Consider the following 19,387-nt stretch of genomic DNA (forward strand, 5'->3'; position numbering starts at 1 on the left):
TTTTTGTATTTTTTAGTAGAGACGGGGTTTCACCGTGTTAGCCAGGATGGTCTCGATCTCCTGACCTCGTGATCCGCCTGTCTCGGCCTCCCAAAGTGCTGGGATTACAGGCTTGAGCCACCGCGCCCGGCCTGCTACTCCATATTTTCTAACAGTTGTTATAAAATTGCAATCTATAAATAAGTGTATCATCAATGGTATGGATTCAGTTTTTTATAATGTCAGATACTTAAGTAAATTTACATAGCATAAAAAATGTAAAACAAAAAGGAAATGTAGGCCTGGAGCGGTGGCTCACACCTGTAATCCCATCACTTTGGGAGGCCAAGGCGAGCAGATCACTTGAGGTTAGGAGTTCGAGACCAGCCTGACCAACATGGTGAAACCCCATCTCTACTAAAAATACAAAAAGTAGCCGGGCGTGGTGGTGTACACCTGTAATCCCAACTACTCAGGAGGCTGAGGCAGAAGAATCACTGGAACCCAGGAGGTGGAGGTTGTAGTGAGTAGAGATGGCACCACTGCACTCCAGCCTGGGTGACAGAGTAAGACTCTGTCTCAAAAAAAAAAAAAAAAAAAAGGAAAGGAAATATAACACCGGGCATACAAAATGGTCCTAACTTTGTAAAAAGAGAAATGATTGCATGTGAACAGATTCTATGATCCTATTTTAAAAGGATGAAACTATCAGTGAGTTTATAGGCACAAAAAAAAGGTTCAGAAGGACATCTAGTAACACTTAACACTGATTTTCCCTGAGGGATAGGACTTAATGATTGGGGTGGAATTTGAACTTTTATTTTCTTCCATTTGTAATGTGTTTTTACAATAAGGAAGTTTGTTTTATATTTATAATTACAATTTTTACTATTTAATTAGTTTAAAAGTTAAATCTGGCCGGGCGCGGTGGCTCAAGCCTGTAATCCCAGCACTTTGGGAGGCCGAGACGGGCGGATCACTAGGTCAGGAGATCGAGACCATCCTGGCTAACACAGTGAAACCCCGTCTCTACTAAAAAATACAAAAAAAACTAGCCGGGCGAGGTGGTCGGCGCCTGTAGTCCCAGCTGCTTGGGAGGCTGAGGCAGGAGAATGGCGTGAACCCGGGAGGCGGAGCTTGCAGTGAGCTGAGATCCGGCCGCTGCACTCCAGCCTGGGCGACAGAGCGAGACTCCGTCTCAAAAAAAAAAAAAAAAAAAAGTTAAATCTAAAAATTAATAATTTTTAAATTAATAAAGACTAGAAGGAAATCACAAAATGTAAACCAGGGCTGTCTTTGGGTGATAAGAACTATGGGTGATTTTTCTAACTTTTAAAAATTTTCCATATTGTCCAAATTCCTAAAAATAATCATTTTACAATTTTTTTAAAAACCTTAAGAACAAAGTCTTAATTAATGAATGCACTTTCCCTAGCCCTTCTTGGTGCCTGCGTCTGACCCAACATGCAGAAGGTTCTTGACTCTCTCTCTGTCCTCCCTTGCTCCACTGTGTTGATCAGGTCCCTGGAAGGACGCTGTATGGTTCCAGCCTTCATCCACATGCCCTCCCCAGATACAGACACTTGGATGACGGTGAGGGGCTGGAGCAAGAATCCCTGGCCTTGCCAGGATGATCATGGCTCCTCCCCTGCCCTTGTCTTGCATCTCAGCCCTCCAGACTCTACCAGTTCACCTCTAAAGACCACTCAGCTCTCTGGGAAGCCTTCCCCTCACCCGTAGCCTCCCCTACTCCCCTTGTCTCAGAATTCCCACAACACAGACAGCCTGCACCCCAAGACTTTATGAGCAGTCACCCCTTTATCCAGTTTCACTTTATTTTATTTTTTTAGAATCAGAGTTTTGCTCTTGTTGCCCAGGCTGGGGTGCAATGGCACGATCTCAGCTCACCTCAACCTCTGCCTTCCAGGTTCAAGCAATTCTCCTGCCTCAGCCTCCCGAGTAGCTGGGATTACAGGCATGTGCCACCATGTCCGGCTAATTTTTGTGTTTTTAGTAGAGACGGGGTTTTTCCATGTTGGCCAGGGTGGCCTCAAACTCCTGACCTCAGGTGATCCGCGTGCCTCAGCCTCCCAACGTGCTAGGATTACAGGCGTGAGCCACCAGACCTGACCTCAGTTTCACTGTCTTTGGTTTCAGTTACCCATCGTGCAGTACAAAAAGATATTTTGAGAGAGAGGGAGAAACAGACCACATTCACACAACTTCTATTACAATATATAATTATAACTGTTCTATTATTAGTTATTGTGGTTAATCTCTTACTGTATGTAATTTATACATTAAACTTTATCATTGGTATGTACGTATAGGAAGAAACATAATATACAGAGAGTCTGGTACTATCCACTGTTCCAGGCATCCACTCGGGATCTGTGAATAAGGGGGCTAGTATTTTCCACCTTCTGTTCTGTTTCCCTTCACTCATTTGTTGGACCAACTCTTCCTAAGAGAGTATCCTACAGAGTGATAGGCACTGTTGGAGAAACAAGGACAGTCCCAAAGGCATCAGGCACAGAGCAGTCATCCTTCACATGTGCTGAATGAATGACAGAAGGGTGGAAACCAATGAGACAGAGCCTGTCCTCAAGGAGCTCCCAGTCTAGTAAGGACAATATGTGTTGTTATCCACACATAATACACACTAGGAAACCCTACCCAGGAGGCAGGGTACGTGGGAGGAGGAGCTGAGTGGATTTAAACTAGGCTTTGAAGACTGGTCAGGTTTGGATGGAGAGAGGAGGATAAAGGGCATTCCAGGAAGGGGGACAGTGTGCACACAGCAATGGAAGCAAGAACACCCCAGGATCTATCAGATTTAGCTAGCAGGGAGAGGGTTATAAAGGTTCGCTGTGGGTAAAGGCCTGGAAAGGTGAGTTGAGCCCAGATCCTAGGAGAACAGAACACCAACAGAAGGTGAATTTGATTTTGCAGGCCCTGGGAAACCTCTAACAGTCTCTGAGCTTTAGAAATGCACAGTAATCCAGGTGGGTGCCCATAAAGGGCTGAAGGAGGTTGGCAGCCGCAGGGAAGAGGGACGGAGGGGAAATCCCAAACTTTGTTACCACCTTGCTAGCTTAAAGGAAGTAAGTATAACATATTAAGTGCTGACCATGGGGAAATCACTGCTCTGTCTTTAATCCTTGAAACAGTCCTGTGAGATGAGATAGTATGATCTCAATTTGCAGACTGAGTTCCACAAGGCTGAAGTTTGCCCATGATTCTGCTGAGAGAGATCCACGATCATCTTACCAGGAAACAGTTTCAAGGATCCGAATCCAAGTTGGCCTGAATCCACAGGCCAAAGCACCCTCACTTTCTCCTATAATATCTTGCATATTTACCAGCATCTAGCACTGTGATGGCTCAGTACACACTGGAATGAGTGAATGAAGAAATGAATGAACAAATGATTGGATCCCAGGTTGGTAAAGAAAACCTCTCAGCACACACAGAAAAGGTAGAGGATGGAGGCGGGGAGGAGATGTAAGAATAAATGGAAAATAAAACAAACAATCGTTGCATTACCACTTCCTCTGGGGCTGGGTCATGGTTTTTAACGGTGTGCAGCGGGCACATCCAGTGTGGTACAGGCATATCCACAAAGAGACACAAAGAGCTATTTATTTACTTCCTTTGAGGGGTAAATAAAGATCAGGTCAAAACAGGCTCCCCCAAACCGCCAGGGGGTCTTCCCCAGGTGTTGATGCAGCACTTGGCCTAGAGCAGTCACAGGTGGCCTCTGCTTGTGTGTCATCCCCGCCTTCCTTTACACATGCGTGGGTCTGGCTCACAAGGGAGGCCCATGTGCAGTGAGGAAGTAGCGTAAGGGGAAGGGTGGCAGGGCAGGGCTTCCTCACCCCTCTGCCAGTGCAGCCAGGGCAGCAACATTTATACCCCCAAAAGAGATATGGGAGAGTCAACAAGTCGGATGGCGCTGGCCTAAGAGCTGGCTCCGGGTGCTGGAGGCCCCATGCTGGGCCAGGCAGTAGATATGCAGACAGCTAGATCCTGCAGGGATAGGACTAAAAGGGGGACCATGTAGGGGTGCAGTCAATCTTCATTATTCATGGAGTCTGTATTTGTGAATTTGCCTCCTTGCTGAAATTTGTGACCCCAAAATCAATACTTGAGGTGCTTTGTCATCTTTCACAGACATGAGCAAAGCCATGAAAAATTTGAGTCACCCAACATGCATGTTCCTAGCTGAGGTGGGACAGGGCAGTGCTCTGCCTGTTTCAGTTCTCGTAATGTAAACAAGTGTCCTTCTCATAGTCTACTTAGTGCCACCTTTTCTGCATTGCTGGGCTTTTTGTTGATGTCCCTGTTTAAAATGGCCCCCAAGCCTAGGGCTGATGTGCTGGCAAATGTTTCTAAATACAAAGTGACTGTAAGCGCCTTACAGAGAAAATACATTAGATCAGGTTTGGGCATGAATTATTGTGCTGTGGGGCATGAGTTCAATGTTAATGAGTCAACTATATATTCAATAAGGTGTCTTTAAACAGAAACACACAGAAAACAAAGTTATGTATCGATTAGTTGATGAAAATCTTGTGACCAGGGACTCACAGAAACCTAACCCTGTATTTCCCCTAGGAGCAATGGGCCAGTATTCACCAGTTTGGAGTTCGTGGTGACTGTACAGAATATAACTGGTGAGAATAGTGAGAACTGGTAGTATTTAAATATTATAATAACTATGGCAGCCGTATCCTTTGGGTACCTTTCAATGCCAGTCTGCATCTACTTATCCATCCACCACCTATCATCTATTGAACACCCACTAAGTACAAAATCCAACATTAAAAGCAAAAGAATACAGGATGCAAGCAGGGCCCTGACCCTGCCACTGACCATCTTAACTGTACAATGGCGGAATCTGTAGGTTAAGACTGACTCTGAAGGTTTATACTTTTATTTGGCCTAGATCCCTAGGTTGATATACTAGCATTGGGGCCTAAAAGTTTTGCCGGCTGGGCGCGGTGGCTCAAGCCTGTAATCCCAGCACTTTGGGAGGCCGAGACGGGCGGATCACGAGGTCAGGAGATCGAGACCATCCTGGCTAACCTGGTGAAACCCCGTCTCTACTAAAAAATACAAAAACTAGCCGGGCGAAGTGGTGGGCGCCTGTAGTCCCAGCTACTCAGGAGGCTGAGGCAGGAGAATGGCGTGAACCCGGAAGGCGGAGCTTGCAGTGAGCTGAGATCCGGCCACTGCACTCCAGCCTGGGCGACAGCGAGACTCCGTCTCAAAAAAAAAAAAAAAAGTTTTGCCAATGTTTACATCAGGCAAACACCTGTGTCATAATAACAGCCTAATGCATACACTTACTAGGGTCAGGCTCTACTCTGAGTGCTGTATGTGCATAAAGCCTCCTAACAACTCATGTAATCCTTCTAACAGCCCTGTAAGGTGGATACTATTATCATCTCCAATTTACAGATAAGGGTACTGAGGCACAGAGAGGTTAAGAATTCACTCTGTGGCCAGGCGTGGTGGCTCACGTCTGTAATCGCAGCACTTTGGGAGGCCAGGGCGGGTGGATCACGAGGTCAGGAGATCAAGACCATCCTGGCTAACACGGTGAAACACCATCTCTACTAAATATACAAAAAATTAGCCAGGCATAGTGGAAGGCGCCTCTAGTCCCAGCTACTTGGGAGGCTAAGGTAGGAGAATGGCATGAACCCAGGAGGAGGAGCTTGCAGTGAGCAGAGATCACGCCACTGCATTCTAGCCTGGGTGACAGAGCGAGACTCAGTTTCAAAAACAAAAACAAAAACAAAAACGAATTCATCCCGATAACACAGCTGGTGTGTGGAAGAAGCAGAGGGGTTTATGCACCTCCAGTGACATGGAAGGAGAACTTGCATCTTGTGAGGATCTCAGTCTGCCCTCAGTGATGAGGAGGGTCCCTCTCCTTAGCCATGCCACTGGCACTGTTCAGTAGCAGGAAAGCATGAAGTGACATTGGGAGGCTGGGGCCACTCAGAAGTCCAGGCAAGCAGGCCAGGCATGGTGGCTCACACTTGTAATTCCACCATTTTGGAAGGCTGAGGCGGATAAATCACCTGAGAGTAGGAGTTTGACACCTGCCTGGACAACATGGTAAAACCGTCTCTACTAAAAATTCAAAACTGGTCGGGCGCGGTGGCTTATGCCTGTAATCCCAGCACTTTGGGAGGCCGAGGCGGGCAGATCACCTGAGGTCGGGAGTTCGAGACCAGCCTGACCAACATGGAGAAACCCCATCTCTACTAAAAATACAAAATTAGTTGGGCGTGATGGCACATGCCTGCAATCCCAGCTACTAGGGAGGCTGAGGCAGGAGAATCCCTTGAATCTGGGAGGCGGAGGTTGCGGTGAGCCAAGATCGCGCCATTGCACTCCAGCCTGGGCAACAAGAGCGAAACTCCGTCTCAAAAAAAAAAAAAAAAAAAAAATTAAGGGGCCGGACGCAGTGGCTCATGCGTGTAATCCCAGCACTTTGGGAGGCCAAAGAGGGCAGAGCATCTGAGGTCAGGAGTTTGAGACCAGCCTGACTAATATGGAGAAACCCAGTCTCTCCTAAAAATACAAAATTAGCTGGGCGTGGTGGCACATGCCTGTAATCCTAGCTACTTGGGAGGCTGAGGCAGGAGAATCACTTGAACCCGGGAGGTGGAGGATGCAGTGAGACGAGATCACGCCACTGCACTCCAGCTTGGGTGGCAGAGCGAGACTCCGTCTCAAAAAATAGAGTCAAATAAAATAAAATAAAAAAGAAGTCCAGGGAGGAAAGCAGGGCCTGCATGAGGCCATGCCTTGGGGAATAAAGTGAGAGTGACCCATGCACGCAGGCAGACAGAAGGTCTGGGATCTAACTGTGAGAGGAACAGGGAGCCCGGCAGCTCTCCGAGCAGGCCAGGGCAGGGGGGCCTCTCTTCCAGCAAGGCCAAGAGAGGCCCAGGAAGTAAAGTCCTAGGGAGAGGCCTGAGAGACCAAGGTCTCACAGAGCAAGTGTCTCCACAGAGATTTCCAACTGCCACACCACCTTCTTTCCTGGAGCAAAGAGGCGCAGTTGGTGAACTGGGGCTGTGGGTAATGGGAGGAAGGGGAAGGGGGAGATCCCCTTCAACCTGGAACACTGGAGAGATAGCTAGAGTTGGAGGAGGGGTGAGTGAGGACCTCTCCCCTCAGCTCACAGAAGAAGTAATATACCTCACCAACTGAGAAAAGTCAGATTCCACGCCTGGTGTGAGAGGGAAGTGAAACCGTACCTCCAATGCTCCACGGCCCTCCCCTCCAGCACCTTGGCCCATCCTGCACCCGGGCCGCCCCAGGATGGCGGGCTCAAAGGTGAGGGCCTATCAGATGTGTTCATGGGCTCCCTTAGGGCCTTTTGAGCCCTGAGTCACAAGGGTGGCTCTCTCAGAGCTATGATGGCCTGGTCTCTCCTCCCCAGGGAGGCAGAAAGGGAACTGGGGAAAACAAGGCTTATAAGCTACAGAGGTAAGAGACTGTGCCCATTTTGTTCTTTCCTCTTTCACACACATGGAACATGGTACCCAGTGTATCCATGGTAAGCACTTAATAAACAGACACTGAGTGGATGAGCGAATCAATGAGTGAGTAAATGAAGGAGTCAGTGCTGGACCCACAAGGCTGCCTGTCAGCCTCTAGCCACATGGAGATTCCCACCTCCAGAGAAGAGCTCCACTATATATGTTCCCCAAACTCCCTGTCAGCTAAATGTGACATATGACCAACTGGTGACCAAAGGGATAAGCCATCTGTCAATTGTTAGGTCACGTTAGAAAATAAGCCTCTTTTCCCCCTATTTTTGACAAACCTTGACCTCCCTGCCTCAACCCTGCTCACATTACATTTGACCTTCTCAATCACCTCTCTAAGGGATGGGGACGTGACCCTCCTCTACCTCATCAGAGAACAGCAGAGACCATCCTCCTCCCCGCCAAGGGGAAAATATGGTGCTCCTCAATGACCCTCACCCTGATCCTACAGGATGCTCCTGGGAGAAGGGTTCCATGATGACCTCCAAGGGTCTTCTGGTCAGGGTGAGGGAGAATCAGACCCTCCACCTTTGACCAGAAGGAAGGGAGTCCAGCGTGAGGGCATTAGCCAAGGGGGCTCTGGCCCCCTGCTCTAGGCCCCTCACAAAAAGAAGTCCAGCTGGGAACATTCTTCTCCCAGCAGGTCCCCATAGGAAAGCCATCCCTGCCCACATGACACGGGCTCCCCATCCCCTTCTCATCTAGATCTCATGGCAAAGATTGCCAATTGTCCCCTAAAATCCACTTTCCCTTCTTGTACCTTTGGTACTAGAAGCTTCACTATGTATGTTCCCCAAACTCCCTGTCAGCTAAGTGTGGCATGTGATCATCTGGTGACCAAAGGGATGTCATCTGGCAACTTTGAGGTCATGCTCTGAAAAGGAAGGGCAGTGCCTTTTCTTTCTTGTAACTTTCCTCCCTCCCCACTGGCTGGCTGACGGACCCAGCAGCCATGGTGGTATGCCACCTTCCACACACAAGGGCACAGGAGGGGCTTGGGCCCTCAACACCGTTAAGGGGTCAGATCACCCACCCAGATTTGTATGGGAGAAATTTCCATTTTGTTAAGCCACTCTTGTTGGAGTGCGTGTTACAGCAGCCTAACATCCCCTAGTGCCTATCCCAGCCCATTCTTTGGTGCCAAGATGCTGACGGGTAAAGGCGTGTGCAAGGGGCCTTGTCCTCATCCATGTCTCCAGCCCTTCACCTCCATCAGGCCAGCTTCCCAAGTGTCAGAGTGCCTTCCAGGCGGTTAAGACGCCCCTGACTCCACCCCCAACTAATGCCAAATGAGGCCGGAGGTGAATGTCTCTCTCACGATACCCAATTTATTCCTCCCTCGAACTGACCATTTCTCAACTGCATATCTCCTTCCCTACTCAGGAAACCACTGTACTTAGGCCAACCCATCCTATGGGGAAGGTGGTAAGGAGGGCAGAAAGTATGTGGGTTCACGCCACAGCCCAAATCTCCTCCCTACTGCTCACAAGCTATGTAACCCTGGACAGATCTCTTAGCCTCTCTAAGCCTCAGTTTTGTTTTGTTTTGTTTTTGTTTTTGTTTGTTTTGTTTTGTTTTGAGACAGAGTTTTGCTCTTGTTGCCCAGGCTAGAGTGCGATGGCACGATCTCGGCTCACAGCAACCTCCGCCTCCAGGGTTCAAGCGATTCTCCTGCCTCAGCCTCCCAAGTAGCTGGGATTACAGGCTCCCGCCACCATACCCGGCTAATTTTGTATTTTTAGTAGAGATGGGGTTTCTCCATGTTGGTCAGGCTGGTCTCAAATTCCTGACCTCAGGTGATCCGCCCGCCTTGGCCTCCCAAAGTGCTGGGATTACAGGTGTGAGACACCACGCGTGGCTGCCCATTATGAAATGGGGGTAAAAATTGCTTACAGACTTGTGGAGAGAAGATGACAAACTTGTAAAGTCCCTAGCACTGTGCCTGGCATGTGGTAGGTGCTCACTAAATCGTGGCTGCTATTACTATGGTGCTAAGTATGGGAATACTAAGGATACAGCTGGAGAAGAGACCTGATGACCTTCCTCGTAAAGGGTGGCCAGGGAGGGAGTGGAAGAGAGAGCTGGGGAGAGGAAACTGTGGCCATAAAGAGAAAGAGAGAGGCAGAGCTGGAGGTGACATCAGGGGAGAGAGAGGAGTGGGTTCGGTGATGACCACACTGGGCGAGGTGTGGAGAGCACAACTGTGCTATCAGCTGCCTCCAGCTCAGACAATTCCTGTGCCCATCTCACTTTTGTCTGCCCATCACCTCTGCTGGGTTGGACACCCTTACCACCACAGTCACTGTTGCCACACTGTCAGCTGCTATTTCTTGCCTCATCTTCCTTCCTGCTCATGATATGGCAGAAGGTGGCAAAGGAAGCAGCTGCCCTCCACCAGCAATCTCCCTGCCCTTGAAGGCTGGAGCTGCCCACAGGCATGGGTAAGAGCTCAGGCTCCAGAGACAGACAGGCTGGGTTCCGTTCCCAGCTCTAGCACTTAGGAGCGGCTGACCTCAGCAAGGGAGATGACTCGGCTAAAGCTTCAGTTTCCTCATCTGCACAGTAGGGATAACAGGGCTGTTGAGAAGAAGGAATGAGATTACGCATGGTAAGCACCCAGCCCAGCACAATGTCTGGCACACAGCAAGTGTTCAATACAAGTTCGTGTCTGCTATTATCAAGGCCAAATAGGTTTGTGACCTGTGCAGCCACACAGGGTCCCATGCTCAGGAGGGGTCCCAAACTTGGTTAATGCTCTGTCACCACCATCTTGAAACTCTTTTTATTGTTTTTTTAAGAGACAGGGTCTCACGCTGTTGCCCAGACTGTAGGATTGCAGTGGCATGATCATAGCTCACTGCAGCCTTGAACTCCTGAGTTCAAGTGATTTTCTCACCTCAGCCTGCTGAATGCTAGGAATACAAGCAGTCATCACCAGCTATTTTATTTTTAAATTTTATTCTTTTTTTTTTTTCTTTGTAGAGACAGGGTCTCACTATGTTGCCCAGGCTGGTCTCGAGCTCCTGGCGTGAAGAGATCCTCCCGCCTTTGCCTCCTAAAGTGCTGGGATTACAGGCATGAGCCACCGCATGCAGCCTTGAAATTCTTCCTAATTTTTGAACAAGGGCCCTGCAAACTATGTAGCTAGTTCTGGCTATTATTAACATATATTTATTGAGTCTGCTGGCTGGCAGTGGCTATAGAAGGGGGGACCTGTCCAGTAGTTTAAGATGTGGGACATTAGAGGGCCTTGGGAGCCTCAAAGGAGGGATTTAAATACAGTGATGTGGGGCCATGCCAGGTTGCCAGCAATTAGAGACTAAGAGGGCAGTGAGATCCTCACACATACTCTCACTGGGGCCAGGCACAGTGGCTCATGCCTGTAATCCCAGCACTTTGGGAGGCCGAGATGAGCAGATCACCTGAGGTCAGGAGTTTGAGACCAGCCTGACCAACTTGGTGAAACCCCATCTCTACTAAAAATATAAAATTAGCCAGGCATGGTGGCACATGCCTGTAGTCCCAGTTACTTGCGAGGCTGAAGCAGGAGAATGGCGTAAACCCGGGAGGCGGAGCTTGTAGTGAGCTGAGATCTGGCCACTGTACTCCAGCCCGGGTGACAGAGCGAGACTCCGTCTCAAAAAAAAAAAAAAATCCTCTCACTGGGCCCTGGGGGTAGATGGGGATGCCCTCCCTGCAGACAGCCAGGACAATGGGCTGCCTCTGGAATGCGGCATGCCTTGCTATTTCAACCATTCTCCCACCAAGGGCAAAGATGTGCAGTGTACCCGAGGCAAACACTCACCCATCTGCCCTGTGGGTCCAACCCGCTGTGCAGCCAGGACAGAGGCCATGCACAAGCTCAAGAATACAGGCGTGTCCACAGAGGCCTACATCTTAAGGATATGGAGGGACACATGGTAAACCAGTGCTGCCCCAAAGCCCCTAGGTGCCAGGTCCAGCTGGGTCTTGCCCCTCAGGTTGGAGCTGGTATGGGGGTAGCACAGAGGAAGGGGTGCTCACTATACTTGTGGTGGCCTGAGGGGTTGGTCCAGCTCCAGGAGATAGAAAATATCTGCTCCTTCTCTTAAATGTTAAATCCCAGGGTAGTATGTCTAGAAATATGGGGGTTTGGGGCAGTGACTTGAACCCTCAGGAGACATGGAGCCTTCCGGTGGTTCTCTGGAGCTGGGGGTACCCCTAGACACTATGATGAGGCTATGATGAGGCATGACCTCCCAGAGCTGTTCAGAGACCACCTCAGGAGGCACATCTGGTACCTGCTGTCTGTCTCCCCTACTGCACTGTGGGCTCCTGGAGGGCAAGGCCCACCCACAGTGAGAAAGACCAGATGTGCATAGACCCGGGCTCCAGGACCACTCTACTGTCTCCTCCCCATGCCCCAGGTCCTGCCTCGCCTTCCCCAGACTTGCCACCATGGCCTGGCCCTCTTGTATTCCCAGGCCTTCCCGGGAGTGGCCCAGGGGAAGAGTCTGAGGGTGGCCCAGCCCGGCAGGTGGAGTCCAGCCTGGATGAGGCCCCTTTCCATCCACCTCCGGCCACCTGTCCTGAGTACTCACTCCTTTCAGACAGCTGGAGAGCAGCCCCAGAGCCTCTGGTTCAGGGGACTGGCGGAAGGAAGGCGGCTCTAAGGGAGCTGAGCCAAGGCTGGAGGGGAGGCCCCTGGAGCGGGTGGGAACACTGAGTGTGCACAGATGGGGGTGGGGTGCAGGAAGGCACTTGTGAGAAGTGGGAATTGGGGGTGGGGTCGAAGAGTGGAATGTGGAGCTCGTTCTCCTGTGGCCACAGCTGTTTATTCTGATCTCCCTCTTCAGCTGCTGCATGTTCCTTATCTTGGGGCTCAATCCAGACTCCACCTCCTCCTCTGTTGCTGAGCTGCGGAGGCAGACTCTATGGGACACTTCCTGCTCTGGCCGCCTAAGTTCCCCGCTACAGCCTGCTAAAAGGGACAAGGGGGAAAAGCAGGCCTCAAAAAGAAATGTGTGCTCCACTTCAGACCCGTTCTGTGGGTTCAAGGGGGCTTGAAGCTGAGTCATCTGCCCCCTCACCTAACTTCACCCACCCCTAACTGCCGTGACAACGGGAGCCGGTCACCCCAGAGTCACCTGGATACTTCACAACTTTACTGGTGGCGCAGGACTTGCAGGGCTGGCAGATAGTGAAGGCGTATTGGGAACGTGGGGCAGAGGCTGCTGTGACCTCACAGGGTACTCCTCTGGGCCTTCACACTGTACTCCTTCCTGCCAACTTTGCACTCGGCACCTACTGTCCCCAGTGAGATGCTATGAAAGTAAGAAGACTGATTTTCCAAATACTTATGGAAACACAACTCATAACATGTTTTTGATTTTTCATGAACAGTTCAAAAAGTGAAAACAGCACGAGAAAAACAAAACTCCTTTAGTTCTGCTCCCCCAACAAATAACCACTGTTAACACTGTGGTGTATTTCCTTCAAATCTTTGTGTGCCTGTGTCTAAAATATATAGTTGTAAATATATGTACAATTTTGCATCCTGATTTTTCCCTTAACGTTACCATATAATTTTCATGTTACCACATGTATTTTGCAACTGACTCTTTTTTTTTTTTTTTTGAGACAGAGTACAACGGCGCAATCTCAGTTCACTGCAACCTCTGCCTCCTGGGTTCAAGCGATTCTCCTGCCCCAGCCTCCCAAGCAGCTGGGATTACAGGCACGCATCACCACACCTGTCTAATTTTTTGTATTTTTAGTAGAGATGGGGTTTCACCATGTTGGTCAGGCTGGTCTCAAACTCCTGACTTCAGGTGATCCACCTACCTTGGCCTCCCAAAGTTCTGGGATTACAGGCGTGAGCCACTGCACCTGTCCAACTCTTTTGTAAGAGACGAGGTCTTGCCCTGTCACACAGGCTGGAATGCAGTGGTGCCATCACAGCTCACTGTAGCCTCAAACTCCTGGACTCAAGCGATTCTTCTGCCTCAGCCTCCTGGGTAGCTAGGACTACAGACACATGCCACCAAACCTGACTACTCTTTTTTATTTCTTGTACAGATGGGGTCTCGCTATGTTGTCCAGGCTGGTCTTGAACTCCTGGCCTGAAGCAATTGTCCTGCCTTGGCCTCCCAAACTTCTGGGGGTTACACACGTGAGCCACCACACCCGGCTGACAAGGTTTTTTCTGCATTTAGAATAATTTAATTAGGACAGAGACTGGAAAGTGGAATTACCAAGGCAGAGGCCTGGCATCTTTTGGAGGCATTTGATTTCAATAGCTATGGCCAATGGGTTTCCAAATTTAGCACGCAAGGTGGCCACGAGCCGGGCATGGGCACGCCCGCCTAGACTGTCATGTTAAGTATACCACTCATGGTAAGGTATCTTTTTATGTGCCCACATCCTGTTACCTTTGGTAGACTTTATTCTTCTTTGGCTGCTGGTTGTCCAGCCCCCTCCCTAACAGCACAGCCACTTCCCTCTGGGAGTTCCATTTCCCCTACTGTAAATCCAGGAGCCAGGCTGCCTCACCTACACCACAGAAATCTATCCATTTCCACCATGCGCAAACTGGCAGAGGTAACAGCCAGCTGCCCTCATCTCCCTACAGTTATCTCTTTCCAGCCCCTGGCACTTTGTCCATTTCCAAGCCTGGTTCTGCAGCCTTCCTAGTGAGTCTATGAGTTTCTGACCTTCTTCTAATACATTCCCTTCGCCTTATATTAGTCAGTCCACTTCTGTTGCTAATAGAACTTTGAGAGTGATGCCTCCCCAATTTAGTGCTTTTTAAATGGCAAGTCTTTTTTTTTTTTTTTTAAGACGGAGTTTCACTCTTGTCGCCTAGGCTGGAGTGCAATGGCACAATCTTGGCTCACCGCAACCTCTGCCTCCTGGGTTCAAGCGATTCTCCTGCCTCAACCTCCCAAGTAGCTGGGACTATAGGCGTGTGCCACCACGCCTGGCTAATTTTTGTAGTTTTAGTAGAGACGGGGTTTCACCATCTTGTCCAGGCTAGTCTCGAACTTGTGACCTCATGATCCACCTGCCTCGGCCTCCCAAAGTGCTGGATTACAGGCGATGGCAGTCATTTTACTGTTTCATGAAGTCATGACCAGGACGTTTTAAAAATGAAACAGCAAAACAGAATTTTAAAACGTCAGAAGTATATCAACTGTGGCCAGAGTAAGTATTGTTTAGTGAGTCTTGTTTTATAATATATTGGCCAGGTGTGGTGGCTCACACCTGTAATCCCAGCACTTTGGGAGGCTGAGGAGAGCAGATCACCTGAGGTCAGGAGTTCGAGACCAGCCGGGCCAACATGGTGAAACCCTGACTGTACTAAAAATATAAAACTTAGCCGGGTGTTGTGGCAGGTGCCTGTAATCCCGGCTACTTCGGAAACTGAGATAGTAGAATTGCTTGAACCCGGGAGGCGGAGGTTACAGTGAGCTGAGATCGCACCATTGCATTCCAGCCTGGGTGACAGAGTAAGACTCCATCTCAAAAAAAAAAAAAAAAAAAAAAAAAAAATATATATATATATATATATATACACACACACACACATATAGATATGTGTTTGTATGCATGTGTATAAAATGGGCTAAAATTAAAACATTTCAGCTAGGTGCGGTGGCTAACACCTGTAATCCCAGCACTTTGGGAGGCTGAGGCGGGTGGATCACCTGAGATCAGGAGGTTGAGACCAGCCTGACCAACATGGAAAAATCCTGTCTCTACTAAAAATACAAAATAATTAGCTGGGCATGGTGGCGCATACTATAATCCCAGCCACTTGGGAGACTGAGGCAAGAGAATCACTTGAACCCAGGAGGTGGAGGTTGCGGGGTGAGGTGGAGGTAGAGGGCCGAGATCACGCCATTGCACTCCAGTCTGGGCAACAAGAGCGAAACTCCATCTCAAAAAAAACAAAAATTTAAAACATTTCTAGGCTGGGTGGTGGTTCATGCCTATAATCCCAGCACTTTGGGAGACCAAGGCTAGAGGATCACTTGAGGTCAGGATTTTGAGACTAGCCTGGGCAACATAGCAGAGACACTGTTGCTACCAAAAAAATTTTTTAATTATCCAAGTATGGTGGCATGCACCTGTAGTCTTAGTTACTAGGGAGGCTAAGGTGGGAGGATCATTTGAGCCCAAGGCTGTGGTAAGCTATGATTGCACCACTGCACCCCAGCCTGGACTATAGAGCAAGACCCTGTCTTTTTTTTTTGAGATGCATCCTCGCTCTTGTTGCCCAAGCTAGAGTACAGTGGTGCGATTTCAGCTCACTGCAACCTCTGCCTCCTGGGTTCAAGCAATTCTCCTCCCTCAGCCTCCCTAGTACCTGGAATTACAGGTGCCTGCCTTGTAATTCCTGACCTCAGGTGATCCACCCGCCTTGGCCTTCCAAAGTGCTGGGATTACAGGCATGAGCCACCGTGCCCAGCCGACCCTGTCTCTCTCTTTTTTTTTTTTTTTTTTTTGAGATGGAGTCTTGCTCTGTTGCCAGGCTGGAGTGCAGTGGTGTGATCTCGACTCACTGCAACCTCCGCCTCCCGGGTTCAAGCGATTCCCCTGCCTCAGCCTCCCAAGTAGCTGGGGCTACAGGCTGGTGCCACCACGCCCAGCTATTTATGTGTGTATTTTAGTAGAGATGGGGTTTCACCTAGTGATTCGGCCACCTCATCCTCCCAAAGTGTTGGGATTACCAGCATGAGCCACTGCGCCTGGCCGACTCTGTCTCTTAAACAAATTTTTTTTTCTAGTTTTGAAAAACATTGCCCTAACTGAATTTAAGTTACTTCAGAATAAAGAACAGAGCAATCCTTCCTAGATGTTTTTTATATTTCTCCTCAAATCTTTAGTACCTAGAAAAATATACCTCCTTGCCAAGAGTGCTATATTTCAAGATCCACCCATTATTTCCCCCCATTCATAGCCTGACACCTTTCCCTATTCTTTAGTTAACGATACTTAATGGTAATGGCCATCTTTTCCTCCTGGTTTTAAAACTTGTTAATGCAACCAATATTCTGCCAGTCATCCAGGCTGAAAGTTCAAGGGTAGTCCCTGATTCCTCTCATTCATGCACGTCCTGGAGCACAGGGCCTATTAGGAGAGAAGGAATGCAAGTGGCAAACTACAGCGCAGGGCAACCTACTCCATTGCGGAAGCATGCATGGTGCCTCACGGGGGAAGGGCAGAGGACTCTTCAGATCTTCCTACCAAATAATTACTAATTTCCATTGCTTCTACTTTCAAAATAGTTTCCCAGATCACCCCCTTGTTTCCATTGCTACTGGCATCACCCTAGTTTCTTTTCTTTTCTTTTTTTTTTTTTTGAGCCGGAGTCTCACTCTGTCTCCCAGGCTGGAGTGAAGTGGCATGATCTCGGCTCACCGCAACCTCTACCTCCCGGGTTCAAGCAGTTCTCCTGCCTCAGCCTCCCAAGTAGCTGGGATTACAGACACCTGCCACCACGTCTGGCTAATTTTTGTAGTTTTAGTAGAGATGGGGTTTCACCATGTTAGCCAGGCTGGTCTTCAACTCCTGACTTTGTGACCCATCCACCTCGGCCTCCCAAAGTGCTGAGATTACAGGTGTGAGCCATCAGGCCTGGCCTAAAATTTATTATTATTTATTTATTTGTTTTTGAGACAGAGTCTTGCTCTGTCACCCAGGCTGGAGTGCAGTGGCCCAATGTTGGCTCTCTGCAACCTCTGCCTCCCGGGTTCAAGTGATTCTCCTGCCTCCGCCTCCCGAGTAGTTGGGATTATAGGCGTGTGCCACCACGCCCAGCTAATTCTTGTATTTTTAGTAGAGATGTGGTTTCACCATGTTGGCCAGGCTAGTCTTGAACTCCTGACCTCAAGTGATCCATCTGCCTCGGCCTCCCAAAGTGCTGGGATTACAGGTGTGAGCCACTATGCCTCGCCTAAAAATTATTTTATATATATATATTAAAAAAAATTTTTTTTTGACACAAGGTCTCCCTCTGTCACCCAGGCTGGAGTGCAGTGGCACAATAACTGCTCATTGCAGCCTCCACCTCCCAGGCTCAAGCAATCCTCCCACCTCAGCCTCCTCCTGATCTACAGGCACATGCCACCAAGCCCGGCTAAGTTTTGGGTCTTTTGTAGAGACAAAATTTTGCCATGTTGTCCAGGCTGGTCTCCAACTCCTGGGCTCGAGTTACCTGCCCGCCTTGGCCTCCCAAAGTGCTGGGATTACAGGCATGAGCCACTGTGCCTGGCCGGTCCTCTCTTTTCTAATGAGATACCTGCCTGAGGCCAGATTTTCTTCATATATATTAATGAAAACATACTGCAACAGATTGAATCAGAAACTGATATGATAATCCAGCTGTCTTCTATTAAGTCAGGCATTAACGAGATTTGCAAAAACGTAAAACAAGGCTGTACTTCTCATTATTTTTGTTTTGGAAAATAGTTTTCATTTTTAAAAAAAATACAATGCTTATGGGTTTTTTTGTTTTGTTTTGTTTTGAGAGGGAGTCTTGTTCTGTGGCCCAGGCTGGAATGCAGTGGCGCGATCTCAGCTCACTGCAAGCTCCACCTCCTGGGTTCACGCCATTCTCCTGCCTCAGCCTCCTGAGTAGCTGGGACTACAGGCGCCCGCCAACACACCCGGCTAATTTTTTTGTATTTTTTAGTAGAGACGGGGTTTCACTGTGTTAGCCAGGATGGTCTCGATCTCCTGACCTGGTGATCCGCCTGCCTCAGCCTCCCCAAAGTTCTGGGATTAAAGGAATGAGCCACCGCACCCAGCCATTTTGTTTCTTTTTTTTTAGACGGAGCCTCACTCTGCCGCCAGGCTGGAGTGGAGTAGCATGATCTTGCCTCACTGCAACCTCCAACTCCCTAGTTAAAGCGATTCTCCTGCCTCAGCCTCCCAAGTAGCTGGGACTACAGGCACGCACCACCACGCCCAGCTAATTTTTGTATTTTTAGTAGAGACGGGTTTCACCATGTTGGCCAGGATGGTCTCGATCTCCTGACCTCATGATCCACCTGCCTCGGCCTCCCAAAGTGCTGGGATTACAGGTGTGAGCCACCGTGCCCGGCCAAAAAAAAAAAAAAAACAATGCTTATGTTAACATGCAATGAGTTTCTTATTGTTACTTTAAATAAATTAATATTTAAAATTTCTCATATCAAATTTTTTATTAGAAACAAAATATCAACAGGTATAGGGAGGGAGAAGTCAAAAGCTTATATTATTTATTCCAGGGAATGCCATGTTAGGTGCACCTATTAATAGGTATAACCTAAAAAACAAAAGTCCTGGCCAGGCATGGTGGCTCACACCTGTAATCCCAGCACTTTGGGAGGCTGAGGCAGGCGGATCATGAGGTCAGGAGTTCGAGACCAGCCTGACCAACAAGGTGAAACCCCGTCTCTAATAAAAATACAAAAATTAGCCAGGTGTGGTGGCACGCACCTGTAATCATAGCACTTTGGGAGGCCGAGGTGGGCAGATCATGAAGTCAGAAGTTCAAGACCAGCCTGACCAAAATGGTGAAACCCTGTCTCTAATAAAAATACAAAATTAGCCGGGCATGGCCACACATGCCTGTAATCCCAGCTACTCAGGAGGCTGAGGCACGAGAATCGCTTGAACCCAGGAGGCAGAGGTTGCAGTGAGCCAAGATCGCACTATTGCACTCCACCCTGGGCAACAGAGTGAGACTGTATCTCAAAGAAAAAAAAAAAAAAAGTTCTTTGGGATCCTCAAAAATTTTTCAGAATGTAAAGTGGTCCTGAGATCAGAAAGCTTAAAAATTGCTGCAGTAGACCTAATATGTCAGTCTC

General features: G+C 48.8%; 1 protein-coding gene across 2 annotated transcripts in view; it reads right to left on the bottom strand.

Annotated features, from left to right (window-relative positions):
* CCND3 (cyclin D3) overlaps nt 1-19,387 on the bottom strand; it is a 122,400-nt gene that overhangs the window by 90,965 nt on the left and 12,048 nt on the right. The window lies entirely within an intron of this gene.

Source organism: Trachypithecus francoisi, unplaced genomic scaffold, assembly GCF_009764315.1.
Source record: "Trachypithecus francoisi isolate TF-2019V2 unplaced genomic scaffold, Tfra_2.0 Lachesis_group10, whole genome shotgun sequence".
Taxonomy (NCBI): domain Eukaryota; kingdom Metazoa; phylum Chordata; class Mammalia; order Primates; family Cercopithecidae; genus Trachypithecus; species Trachypithecus francoisi.